The 13,731-nt window shown below is 40.6% G+C and overlaps 1 long non-coding RNA gene across 1 annotated transcript; it reads right to left on the bottom strand.

Moving 5' to 3' along the window:
* Positions 1 to 7,018: 7,018 nt before the first annotated feature.
* On the bottom strand, positions 7,019 to 13,105 carry LOC123026616. The gene is made up of 4 exons (XR_006415337.1): positions 12,610 to 13,105; positions 11,807 to 11,997; positions 10,531 to 10,623; positions 7,019 to 9,438 (listed from the first exon to the last, which is right to left on the bottom strand). It is a non-coding gene; the product is annotated as an uncharacterized LOC123026616 (long non-coding RNA).
* Positions 13,106 to 13,731: the final 626 nt, after the last annotated feature.

A 13,731-nucleotide genomic window follows, 5' to 3' on the forward strand; every position in this document is an offset into this window, starting at 1 on the left:
TTGTTTGTATGGGATAGTGCAATCCAATACATGTCTCTTCAGATACATAACCCATTGAGTTCACTGGGAATTAATTCCAGTGAAATGGGTATATTTGCACCCTGCAATCTTTGAAGATAACAGTGCCAAATACTTTGAAGTGTGTGTGTGGTGGGGGTGGATAGAGGAAGAGGAAATCTGCTTTATTTCCATATGAAAACAAAAAATCTTTCCCTGTAAATGTTAACACCAAAAATTGAAAGGCTGGTTCAAATGTGCACTTTCATAAGCTGACCCATATTGTCAGAAATTCTTAGGTGAAGCTGCTGCAAAACTTCTGCTGTACTTGGTGGAGGTGCTCAGTTAATATAATGACAGAACACCTGTATCATTTCAATTTATCTTAGAAAATTCCAACCAAGCTGAAAGTTATTTTGCATGGCTGAGTTGCATAGTTGATTTTTATTCCAACCCAAAGGAAGACAGGAGGGATTGCAAGTCTGCACTTAGTGTGTTACTTGCCAATGGAGATTTGTGTTAAAACTGAGAATGTCACTGCTCAAAAAATTGTCACAAAGTAGGCATACATCTTGATTTTCCGTGCTGAAAGTTCTTAATTTGCCCTGATAAAATTCCTTTTCACATTTTGATCATCTTATTTCAGGTCAGATTATTTCTTCTGCAAAATACACTTCATTTCAACATCTGTCCATGAACTTTTCAATTACAAAATAGCTGCTTATATATTCTAATTTGCATCCCCCTGTGTGCCATGGTTTCTGATCTATTGAAAATCACTGTTCATGCTATTGAAATTGTCACCTTCAGCAGACAGAAAATCACAGCATAAAAATCATTACTTCCAAAATGTTTATTGGTCAAGAGATGAATAGGAAAATATTTATGCTGTTACATATTAATTTACTAAAATATCAATGGCAAATATCAGGGTTGTAACTAAAGCACAAATTTCAGTGCAACTGGATGGTGAATTTTTGAGGTCTTGGATTCTGAAATTACATTTTAGCTCTCTTACTCCCACTTGGGTTTGAAAAAATATAGATGGATAAAATATTCAGGCCGCCACATCACCTCTATTTATTTGCAAGTCTGCTAACTGCTTATTCTGGAATAGATCCACTGTAGACCACCACATAAAGTAACGAGGTCAAGTATCAGTGCTTAGGAATGTTAAAATAGGCAGCATGTGGACTGAGTTGCAAGAATCAGATTTTGCTAAAAGTAAAAAAGGTACCCATATCAATTCCCATTGCACTGTTTAAACTTTTCACTGTGAATGTATGTAAGAGTATATGTGTCACTACCAGCTTCTTACTGTTTTGCAGTAATTTTGCCTGAACTTAGCAGGGTGCTTGTTTACTGATGCTTGACTTGTTTTTTGTGCTCCCCCTGTCCCTGCCCCATATTTATTTGAAGGCATGTTGAGAGCCCGGAGTGAGAGAATCCATGCTGTGAGCTTTGTACATCTGGTAAGCTGCAAAATAATGGACTGCAGCCAATATGTTTATGAGAGACCAAGGCAAGAAAAGTTACAAAGACTATAGAGTTAGACTCTAGACTTTTTGGTTCTTTTCTGAGCAACCATTACAGAATATGGAATTTTAAAGCTGTGGGTTTTAGCATTAATCCCTTTGGGACTGGGGGAACTTTCCTGAAGAGAATAACAAAAAAGCCTGTTTTTCCCTGCCCTTCTCTGACCTCATATGTAACTAGCTTGATTCACATTGTAGCCTGCTGGTGGCAGAAATTACCATTTCTGCCAGTGGATTCGTATTATTATTTAATCCTCAGAAACTAATCTGGTATATCTTATTTCAGTAAATCTATCAAAAATTTTTCCTCCTGGCAAGGATTTGGGCTGAGTTTGTGTTCATAGGGGGGAGTTGGTTCACAACAACAACAACAACACCCCCTTCCACATTCGGATCAAAGATTTCTGTGGAGAAAGTTATTCAGCTGTGAAGATAACTAAAGAAAGTTTGCTTGGTTATATTGATAGACAGGTGACAAATAGCCTAATTAGTTTATAGACACCATAGATATCTACAAGAAAGTTGCAGGCTCCCAAATAGTTCTGTTTAGTGATGGAAAGAAACAACACCAATTAAACTTGATGACCTGATTCATATGACATGAGGGTCCACTGTGGCTTGGTTTATCCATGGAGACGGGTGTGTTCTGAGCTGTGCACCCATGTGTGTCATTTTTTACATGATGACTGGCTTGCTATGGCTTGTTGTGTCATCTGAACCCAGGCAGTAAGTGTTCTTTGAGGGTTAGACAACCCACAAAGAAGCCACGGACTATTGGTTGTCTAACTAATGCCTGGGTTTTCATGGCATGACAGGCTATGGCAAAATGCTACACATTTTCAAGGAATCATCTTTTTCCCATATGGGATCATGTCCATTCAAAAATGGCACCTGCACAATAAAACAGCTCTTACAGATAAGCATGGTGGACTGTTGTGTTGTGTGAACAGGCACAGTACAGCAACAGTTATATTGTGTGGGATCTAATGCAGTTTTGTTGTGACACATAAGTGTGCACTTACTAAAGTAGGGGATTTTTTAATATTGAACACTAAGTGCTATTGACAACACTGGCACCTCAAGTGAAGAAGGATGCAAGACTCTAGAGATAAACCTGGAAAGCAGCATTCCTGTTTAATATGGGCAACATCCAGTGTGGCTGCCTCTGACCTCCAAATCCAGAGGTCTAGGGAAACCCCATGGAAGGAAGCAGGAACATGGATGCTAGAATTGCCTCTGCATTCTCCTTGCCCTCCCATACATGTAGACGGCTGATTTTAGCCATCTGAATGTTTTTTCCTCCTTGAGAGGAGGAGAGGGCAAGGTATCACCAGGATTTTTTTTTGTTTTGTTTTTTGTTGAGCAGGGGAGGATGTTGGTAACTTGATCCTCACTCCCTGAACCCCCTCACTGGCTACAAAGATAGTCTTCCAGAGTCCAGCAGGCAAAGAAAGGACTCTCTGCAAGGGCTGAGGGAGAGCCTTCTAAGTCCAAAGTCCCAGCTCCAACTGAACCAATCCTATGGTTCCTTGGGCAATGTCAGGAGGCCATAGGATTATGTCCTAAAGCAGTTTAAACATATACATCCAAAAGGTTGTTAAATGAAGTAGTGATTAGCTGGTATCAAATGACAATGGACATTTTTGGGGTTAAAAGTAAGATGATCAATGTGTCCATGAAATTGGACAGTGTTACGGGGTGTGTTGCCTGATAACTGGGAAAAGGGACAGACCCAGAGAAAGAGATAGTCATAATTTAATAGATGGAGAAGAGGATTCCTTGCAAATGTAAAACAGCTGACAGATCTGGCAGAGCTTTTGGACTGCAACCCTCTGATTTCATAGTGGCTAAATGTTCTTTTTAAAGCCAGGATGAGCAATTTCATTTTTGAGGATTAGGAAAACCAAAGTAGCTACTAGAAAGTCACCTTGGATGTGACCTACAGTGGCAGCCAAAGAGGACACTACTGAGTTAGACGGACCAATGGTCTAATTTGGTAAAAGACAGCTTCTTGTATTCGTATGGTAGAAGCGGCCACAGGTCCAGATTTTGGGGAATTTAATAGTAATTAAGGTAGAAGAGACCACAGGTCTATAGATCCCACTGGATGCTGTGGTCAGCCATTTAGGTTATTTGATGAAGTGGCCTGAAAGCAGTAAAAAGACTTACTCATTCATCTGTGGATGGCTGCAGGAAAACTGGTTGTCTACCATTGGAAACAGGCCTGCATGACCATCCATAAAGAACTGGGAAATGAAATGCTTGGTGATAATTAAATATCTAAGGGCACAATTTTATGCATAGTTGGCTGGGGCATGCTGAGAATTGTAGACTTTTTTCCCCGTCTAAACTTGCACAGAATTTTGCCTTGCAGCTCTCTGTGTATATTTATTACTGAGAAGTTCCTGATACTTATACTTAATGGCTCAGATTAGTTGCAGATCTGAACACCCTCAGTCAGTGTGGGTATGCATGGACACATGCCACTTCTCTGTTTTCCTTGTATATTGGATGTGGTATAATTCTCACCCTTCTTCTGGATGTCAGACGTGGGTCCTCCATATGGTTCAGCGCATAGCAACCAAAGTTAGCTGTTATACGGAGACTAATAATCACCCAGTGTGAGAAAGAAAACCTTAACTGTCGAGTGGACTGTGAAGAAAGCCTGACAGTGATGCCTGTTTTACTCCCATAGTGATGAAAGTTTCACTGGAACCAGTTATGTCCTCTATAGCCCAACTAAATCTGGCTTGAAGCGTTATCCTATTATCCTATTATCACCACCCAGAATTGCCATGCTGTCAGCTACCAATTGTTGTGAGCCGCCCTGAGGCTTTGTTGCGATGGGGCAGCACAGAAATGTTTTAAATAAATAAACAGAAAACCAATGAGCCAGCAGGCAGTAGTAGCTACTGCTCCTCCTTCTCGCCGTCAGTGTTGCCTGAACCAGAGCAAGAGGCAATGGTGAAGAGGAGGAACACCTCCCAGGGGCTCCTGCCAGTGGGCCATATTGGGATGTAGCCCCTCAGCAAGTGTCTAGCAATGCGTTGATGCTGGCCATCCAAGGCCGACAAATGGGCCTGGAAACAGGGGAGTTTGTACAAAAATTAGCAGAGAAAAAGAGATAATGGAATGAAGATAGTAAGGACTTGGTCTTCAAAAAGTTAGTTGCTCAGACCACTGAGGAGCCGGGCTAAATCTGATCCAAGGCTTTAGAGGATCAGGGATAACTCCATTAGTCCCTCATGGGCCTTGACCCCTGATGAGTTAGAAACTGTAGTGAAACCTTCCTAGACTTTACAGAATCACAAAATCATAGAATAGTAGGGTTGGAAGGAGCCAGAAGGCCATTGGGTCCAGCCCCCTGGTCAGTGCAGGGCTCCACCTTAAACCACCCCTCTCAGATTGTTGTCCAGTTGCATCTTGAATGACTCTAGTGTAGGCGAACCCACAACTTCCCTAGTTAATTGGTTCCATGGAACCAATGATCACATACAAGATCTTAGCACATCAAGGTCAAGACCAAGGTCAAGTCGACAGTTGGCTCTTCTGGAATATTGCAAAGGTGGCAGAGAGAGTGGAGCTAGGTTTGCTCACCAGTGGCTCAGCTTCAAGACTGTTGATAGACTTGACAATGCATGGTGACAAACTTCAGTGCAATTCTGTACAAATTCTGTGGGAGCTTTAGAATTGTTGTGAACTAACAAGCACATCTCTTCATTCCTATTTAAATATCTGAAACAAAACATTCCATATGCACTTTTCGTGAACTTCTCTGGCTATTCTAAGGGACCTGAACAGAAATAAAAATCTGGCAGGCATATTCTCAACAAGTAGCGTTTTCTTAAAGGCTCACAGGTTTTAAGTCAAGGGTTCTCAGGAGCAAAGGACTGAAGCAAATGTTTAAAAGTGGGATGTCACATGTATGCTCTTTTTAAAATGGATCTATAATGTATTGATAGATATTATGAGGTTAAGTTTTGGGTGGGGGGTAGTTTTTTCTTAGACAGACTAAGAGCAGCAGATATTTTAAAGGCCCTTCCTCATGTCCTCTTTCAGAAACCATTTCCAAAATTTACGATAAAATGATTTTGAACTCAGTGCACACTTAACTGCATTTGGCATGATAGATGCTATTGGAGAGTGTCTTTGTTTTGAACTAAGCAATGCTTTATCTTTTCCTCATTCTTCCATCAGTGAAGAGTTACCATCATATGATCTTGTTGGTAACTGATTTATCATTTTGCTACTGTAAAGGTCTTGATGTACTTGAAATGCAATATGTCTTGTCCCCCTAACATAAACCTGCTGTTCAAATTAACAATAGTGTTTTATTTTGCCAGGAAAGGATATTATTTATCTATTTTCTTACAAGCAGTTCTTTAAAATGCAATGTATCACAAGACAACTGGAAACTCAGAAGCTGTGCAATTAACAAGGAGAAGATATTTCTATCAGGGCCTTTACTTACCAAGATTGAAAAGTCTATGACTTTCCTTCTTCAGACACCTTTCTATTCTTGCCAGTTTAGCTTTTCACCTACTGGCCCATCTTGCATGCTGCAGCAACTCAGTTTTCTCTTAAAGCTTAGGATATTGTGAGTATCCTTCCTCATCTAAATCATTAATAAAGTTGTTGAAGAGCACTGGGCCCAGGACTGATTTAGCAGCCAATTTTGGATCCACCTAATAGTTTTTCCATCTAGTCTAGTTTTTGCTAATTTGCTCATCAGAATATCATGTGGCACTATGTCAAAAGCTTTGCTAATGTCTAGGTAGATTATGTCCACAGTGTTTCCTTTGTCCATTTGGGAGGTTACCCAGTCAGAAAATGACCTTAAATTAGTCTGACAGGATTTATTTTTGATAAATCCATGTTGCTGTCTATTAATCACTGCATTTTCTTCAAGATGCTTGCAGATGGATTTTTAAATAATTTTATCCAGAATTTTTCCAGGGATTGATGTCAGACTAACTGGTCTATAGTTCCCATGTTCATCTCCCCCCCCCCCTTTTGAAGATAGGGACAATGATAGCCCTTCTCCAGTCATCTGGCACTTCCCCTGTTTTCCAAGATTTATCGAAGATAATAGCCAGTGGTTCTGAGAGCTCCTTCACTAGCACTTTTATGACTCTGGGATGGAGTTCATTGGGCCCTGGAGATTTGAACTCATTTATTTCATCTAGGTATTCCTTGACCATTTGTCTCTCAATCTTGGGCTGCCATCTCTCACTTTCAGCTTGTACTTCCTCTTGGTTGCAGATTTCCTTGCGGAAGGAAGCTGAGGCAAAGCAGGAATTGATGATGATGATGATGATGATGATGATGATGATTATAACATTTCTATGCCGCCCCTTGCCGAAACCTCAGGGCGGCTTACAACACAATAAAATACATTGAAATACAATAGAACATATTGTATGTTCTATTGTAGAATTGAGCACCTCTGCCTTTTCCTTTTTGTCTGTTATCACTCTGCCATCCACTTTAAGTAGCTGGACACCCTTCTCTTTCTTATGTCTTTTGTTCTGGATGTATCTGAAGAAGACTTTCTTGTTCTTATCATCCCTTTCTATTCTCAGTTCATTTCCTGCTTTAGCCTTCCTGATGCTATCCCAGCAACTCCTTGCTATTTGTTGATATTCTTCCTTCGTGGCCTGGCCCCACTTCCACTTCCTGTATACGTTCTTTTTTTTCCTTTCTTTCAGGATGTCACTTAAGTGTTTGTGAAGCTATGTGGGCTTTCTCTTGTCTTCCACATGTTCTTCTTGATGGAATTGTTCATAATTGTGTTAGAGAAACTTCTTCAAACAGTATGTCATGAGCGCAGCTGGCTGGAGCTGGGGATCAGATTAGATGGCCTGGGAGGCCCCTTCTGACTCACTCAGTTTCTATGTTTCTTTTTCAAGATTTCCCACCCCTCTTGGACTCCTTTTCCCTTAAGGGTGTGTTGCCATGGCACGGCGCTTACCATTTTTCTGAGTTCATTAAAGTAGGATTTCCTGAAATCCAGGATGCTTGTGTAGCTCCAGTTACCCTTTGTTTCCTTTATAATTGAGAATTCAAGTATCACATGGTCACTGTCCCTAAAGATTTCCCATGGCTGTTATTCTGTCCATCCGGCCATCCCTGTTAGTTAGTATTAAATTGAGGATAGCCAATCCTCTTGTATCTTCCCTCTACTTTCTGCTGGAGAAAGCTGCCAGGAACACATGCCAGGAATCTGTGGGAGGAGCCATGATTGGCAGAATTTGTCTCCCAGTATATATCAGGGCAGTTGAAGTCCCCCATGATGACTTCTTGGAAATACTGGCAAGTTGTTTTTTGAAGGTTGCATCCTTGTCCTCTTTTTGACTGGGAGGTCAGTAATAGATGTCAGTAACTATGTCTTTCTTATTTTTTGCTCCCTTTAAATTAAGCCAGATGCTTTCAATGGGGCTACTAAGTTCCTTTTTTTGTATTTCTGTGCAGATATACGTATCTCTTAGGTACAGTGCAACTCCACCTTCCTTTTTGTTCTTTCTATTTTTCTCATCAGTTGCAGAGTTCCAGTCATGTGAGTCACCCCACCAAGTTTCAGTTATTCCTGTAAGAGCATAATTGTCCTCATGTACTGTGAGCTCAAGTTCATGTTGTTTGTTTCCCATAACATGGGCATTGGTGTAGAGACAGAAAAGTTCATTCTCACTATGCACTTTGTGTCTTCCATGCTTCCTATGACTTTGTGTCATTTACAGTCCAGCCCCCAGTAGTATGACCTACTTGTCTTAATTTCCAAGTGGACATTTTTTTGTATATACATTTCAAAGCAATGTTTTGGCTTTCTTATTAGCATTCCCAGATGGTTTATATTGAACTCTTGGTAGGGGAAATAGCTTCTTTTACAGCTGAGTTTTCTTCTCTGTATTTTTAGTGGTAACGTTTTAGCGGTTGTATCTGGTTTTCAATATGAGGCCTACCACTATGATATTTTCAACTGCCATATTGACACTGAAAAAAGAACAGTTGTTTAGCATAAACTTCAGATTATTCAGGGAATGTTTACTAAGAGACAAGAAAACTTTTCAGGCCAGAGCTCTCTCTAGGATTTTCCTTACAAGAATGGAAGTCAAGTCTCACTCTCATGGCTCCACAAGTTGTTGTTGCTCAGTGGCAGAAAATGTGCCTTCCAGGCTGAACCCTTGACATTTTCAGTTCATAAAGGACCAGGCAGTAGGTGCTGGACAAGATCTCTGCCTGAGGCCATGAAAAACTGCTGCGTGTCAGAAGGAACTGTACTGCACCAGGTGGACCCACGATCTGACCTGGCATAAGGCTGCCTCCTATGTCCTGCACCTCCAGTGTTATGCCAGTTGTTGAAGAACAAGAGTTGAAGAAAGTTATTGCACTCATGCCCTGCTTTTGAGTTTCCATTGGAATCTTATTGGCCACCGTAGGAAACAGGATGCTAAACTACATGGGCCTTTGGTCTGATTTAGAAAACTCTTCTCTCATTCTTAAGCTCTTAAAAACAAAACTGCCCACAGCTATTAATATAAAACCCTAAAATATTGTTATTGTAAATGCAAGTTTTCATCCAGCAAAGTCTTTGGAGACCTCACACATGGAACCTCTCAGTAAACACATGCAGTGTTGATCTATACTTGATAGTTGTCACAATTTTTGCAATAATACTTTCCTCTGAAAGGTAGTTCTAATACCATAAAAAATGGGACCATAGTAATTTCTCACTATCCAAGAAGTGTTCTGCATGCTCTACTTACCACTTGGCCCACTGAGAGGTGATGTAACTTTGAGCTGCCTTGGCTTATTGCAAACGTATTTGTATAATCTACAAGAAGAACTACATGTAGCTGATTATGTTGGCAAGGATTCATTTCACGTCTCTTCCAGGTTTGCAGGCATCCTGACAAGCAAAACAACAAAGCAACATCATAGGGTAGTGGGAGACTGGAAGTGAGAGAAAGTCAATGACCCTTGTGACTCAACAAGTTGTTTGCTCAATTGACAGCGATCAAATCAGAAAATACAGAAGTCTGGAAGTACAAAGATAATGAGAGAGGAAAGGTAGGGGAGATGCCATTGAAAGAAAAAGGGGAATGAAATGAATAGTACAGAAGAACTGAGGTGATAGAGCAGCTAAAGTTTGAAGAATTTCAGCACAGGCTTTGGTTCTTTTCCTTTTCTTATACATTCAGCTGCTTTGTGTTTTAATCTGCATCTTTAATCTAAATATTGGATTAGGTTGGGCTCAGTTCAGCATTTTTAATCTGTCAGGATTTCTGCTGGTGGAAAGGTGTATGTGTAGGAGTGAATTCTTGCTGATTCCCCACTTCCCTTGCCACAGACTCTTACTCTGCTGTTTGGAGGGTCTCTCACATCCTTGGAGCAGAGTTTTGGAAAACTTCAGCAGGACAGGGAAATTGATTATTGTTTCCCCCAACCTGCAGAGTCAGAAGGTGAGCTCTGATGGATCAAAAACCTGGTGCTCATGGAAGGAACCCTTCCACCTGCAGGATCCAGCCCTTTGTTTCTAAGATGGCTGCCATTTTTTTCTTTTTACCTTCTGCTTTTATCTAACCTTTGTATGGTTTTACTGTGCTGCTGATTATTTTCTAATATAAATTATATTGTTAGTCACCTTAGGGTTTTTATGGAAAGAACAGGAATGAATTACGGATTTCTGTATTTGACATTGTATTTGACATTTCTGTATTTGACATTTCTGTGATGGGTAGCAACATATGCAACAACATTTCTTAAACATCTTGGAAAAACTCAGCTATGGTAGCAGTGGTTGCATGCATCAGGAATTAGCCCCTTTCCAATCTGTTAGATTGGAATGTTTTAAATAATAACAACCATAATAGATTCTTGGGCAGGGGGAGCTCATGGCTGGAAGCCAAATCAACCTGCATGGTTCCCTATCCCTCCCACCATTGTATTTCCACAATAACCCTGTAAGGTATGCAAGCCTGGAAGACAAGTTATGACTCACCCAGGTCACCCAATAAAGGTCATGCATCTGCATCTCCTTGGTCCTAATCTGATATGGTAGCCAGTCTATCACCCTGGTTTCAGTGTGTAGAACCTTTGGAAATATGAGAAGGAGATTGTGATGGATAGTGAAACAAGGAGAACGCATGTTTGGTCATGAAACAGTGCTAAAATACCATTTGGAAACAGAGCAGACTAAAATAGTATGGAGAAACTCATCAGGGACCTGTTACGTTGTCTCCCTCTCTTATTCTCATATCCCAAGATTGTTCTTGGGATATATCATACTGTCTTTTTATTTGCAAAGCTCATTATAATAATTTAACTCACAGTAAAAGCCTATGTATGGACACTGAGAAATAAGTCCTATTGAGTTTAATAGGACTTAGGCCCAGGAAAGTGAGGATAATATTGCAGCCTAAAAATATTTTTGCTTTCAAAGCAAATGCCCATCAATAATTTCTGGTTTTGCATATTGATCAGACAATGGATGAAACAGCACTGGATTTTTAGTCATGAAGTGAAGTGGAGAGAGCAAGAGAGAAGGCATGATATCACAACCCCCTCTGTGACACCAGCATCTGAGAAGAATGTCACTTAGCAACAACAGCAATGGATAATCCATCAAAGTTCTAGAACAAATCCAGAAAGGGAAAGGATGCTAAAGCTTTTCCTTTGTCAGTGGCCCAGGAGGCTGTTAACCATACTAGTTTCTGCACCGAGTATTCAGCCCCTTAGCTAGCCTGATTTCTAATAACTTCTACATAAAATATTGAAATAAGACTCCTATCAACAGAGGAATATTGATTCATGCTGAGTCATGATCTTTTTCTAGACTTCTAAAATGTGGGTTGGATCCAGAGTTAATTAGTCATGCTTAGAGTGGACCCACTGAAATTGATGAGGCAAGTTAGCCACGATGAAAGTAAGTCACCTATAATCTTATCAGCAAAGCATGTCCAAATTAGCACAGTAAAATACATACAGGCACCAGGCTAACAAGCCTGAATTTTAGTTGCTTGTTGCTTTTGATCATTCCTACTACAGACAGGAATATCTCATATCACTATGGACATATAGAGAAGTTGCTGCTGCCATCAGTCCCATTACCAGAGTGAGCAGCAGATCCAAAGACTTCCTACATTACCCAGGGGCAGTAATGAATGAGAACATTAGAACCAATCTTTGGGTCCATAGCACTTGCAAAGGTGCACATTTGACCAAATACAAAGGCAGAGATAAAGCTCACCATGATTCTAAATTTTCTAGTGGCTTACTTCATATGTGATGTGCTCAAGTCCTTTACTCCAAGCCTTGAGTAAAACTGGTTATGAGTCTCCAAAGGGGTATTCACAGAACGCCTCTTTTCTTCTTCCTGTTGCCACTTTCATCTGTGCATTGACTGAGTGCTGAGTCAAAAGTCCCTGGCAGTCGCATTTGAGTCACCAAACTCCTTGGTGCCCAGACTCTGAAAGGAAAACCAAGAGGCTTGTGGCACCTTGAAAATTATCAAAAATATTCAGGCATAAGCATTCAAGGTCTGCTATCTACTTCATCATATGCAGAAAGTGAATAAATTTTTCATCTTGTGAATTCATCAAAGCCTTGGGTGGTCTCAAGAAGGCTATTGTGGGGCTGGAAAAGGTACAGGAAAATTATAAAGGGGCTGTACAACTGCCCTGGAAACATCTGGAGTTACATATTTAGCTGGGGAAAAGGGTAGCTAAGAGGAGACACCACCAAAGTGCATAAAATTATGCATAGTGTGGAGAAAATTGATAGTAAAAAGTGCTTTTGCTCCTGTCTTAAAACACTCCATCATCCAGTGGATAAAGCACATGGATGACATGGAAGGGCCTGCCCCTCTCCTTTCCTCAACAGGTACATCTACAAAGAATTTAGGGACCAATTGGAGCAGGGCCTGCCATACTATAAAGGCAGAGACTACTATTTTATATAGAGCAGCACTGGTATCCCTTGGCTAATCAGAGGTGAGGGTTTATGGGAGCTGTAGGCCAAAACAAGTTGCATGCCATTGAGCTAAATCATAATATGAGCTAGGAAAGAACAAAACACATACTTGCTCCAGATTCTCTCTTCAACCTATAAAAGTTCCATGGAGAAACATCGTGAAACATCATGTCAGAACTAGGACAGGAAAGTAATATGCAAAAGCTTGTCAACTTTTGTGGAAGATAGGATGGTATTTATTGTCATGTGGCTTTCCAAGTATATTTCTCCAGTATTGCTCATCTGGGGGAGACAAACAGCTGGGTTAAATTCCATCCTGTTGTGTCATTGTGGCTCATTTCTTTATCTAAAAACGAAAAAAGGGAAAAGGGGTTATAAATAATCCCTGACTTCTGACGTGTATAGATTCTTAGTGTTCTTGATAATGGGCCTTTCCCTCATTTTTCAGCTTACTAAACACAGGTCAGGAATCATCCAATGCTATGAGTCTCCTGACAGCCAATGTGTCACATCTGTAAAAGAAACTCAAAGAGCATTAAGCTGTCTGCTTGTTCAGGGTGTTTAATGGGACCTCACATGCCTGTGCAAGTTTTGTGTAACTTCTTAATGCAGAAGGTATAGATGAGATTTTTTTCCCCTGGGTGCAACACTAAATTGGAAATATGAGGGATTTCCCATAAAAGTGCTTAAGGTGCGTTCATGATGCCCAGGTTGCTACAGCAGTGCTGCAGGTTCAACATTTTATAAAAGGAAGTGTCGGGCGGACATGGCTGCGAGGGCTGAAACCACAGGGAGAGCCACAGGACTCTAATGGCCCACCGTGGGAAGCTGCTTGCCATTCAAGCCACAAATATGGAATCGTTTCCATGTTTGAAACAGTAGGCTTTATATGTACCAGCAGCCTGGATGCCAGGAACCATGGAAAACACTGTTTCCAGAGCTCTTGACATCCCTAATAAGGACTGGGTGAAGCCTGCAGGAGCGCATCTGGGCTGAATTTCACAAGAGCACAAATATGTTTTTTTGGAAAAATAAATACTTTTACCTTTAACTGGTTTTGAGTTGACCTCAGAAAACTCCCCCATGACTCATGTATACTCAAATTCTCTTAAGAGTTACTGCAAAGTGAATGTGCATTCAATGGTCCTAAGTATGTATTCGTGCTTATGTCTGTGAGAACAGCTTTGCTTGGCGAATCAGATTAAATCTCATTTCACCCAGCATCAGATCT

Source organism: Varanus komodoensis, unplaced genomic scaffold, assembly GCF_004798865.1.
Source record: "Varanus komodoensis strain SLA01 unplaced genomic scaffold, ASM479886v1 scaffold3, whole genome shotgun sequence".
NCBI lineage: Eukaryota > Metazoa > Chordata > Lepidosauria > Squamata > Varanidae > Varanus > Varanus komodoensis.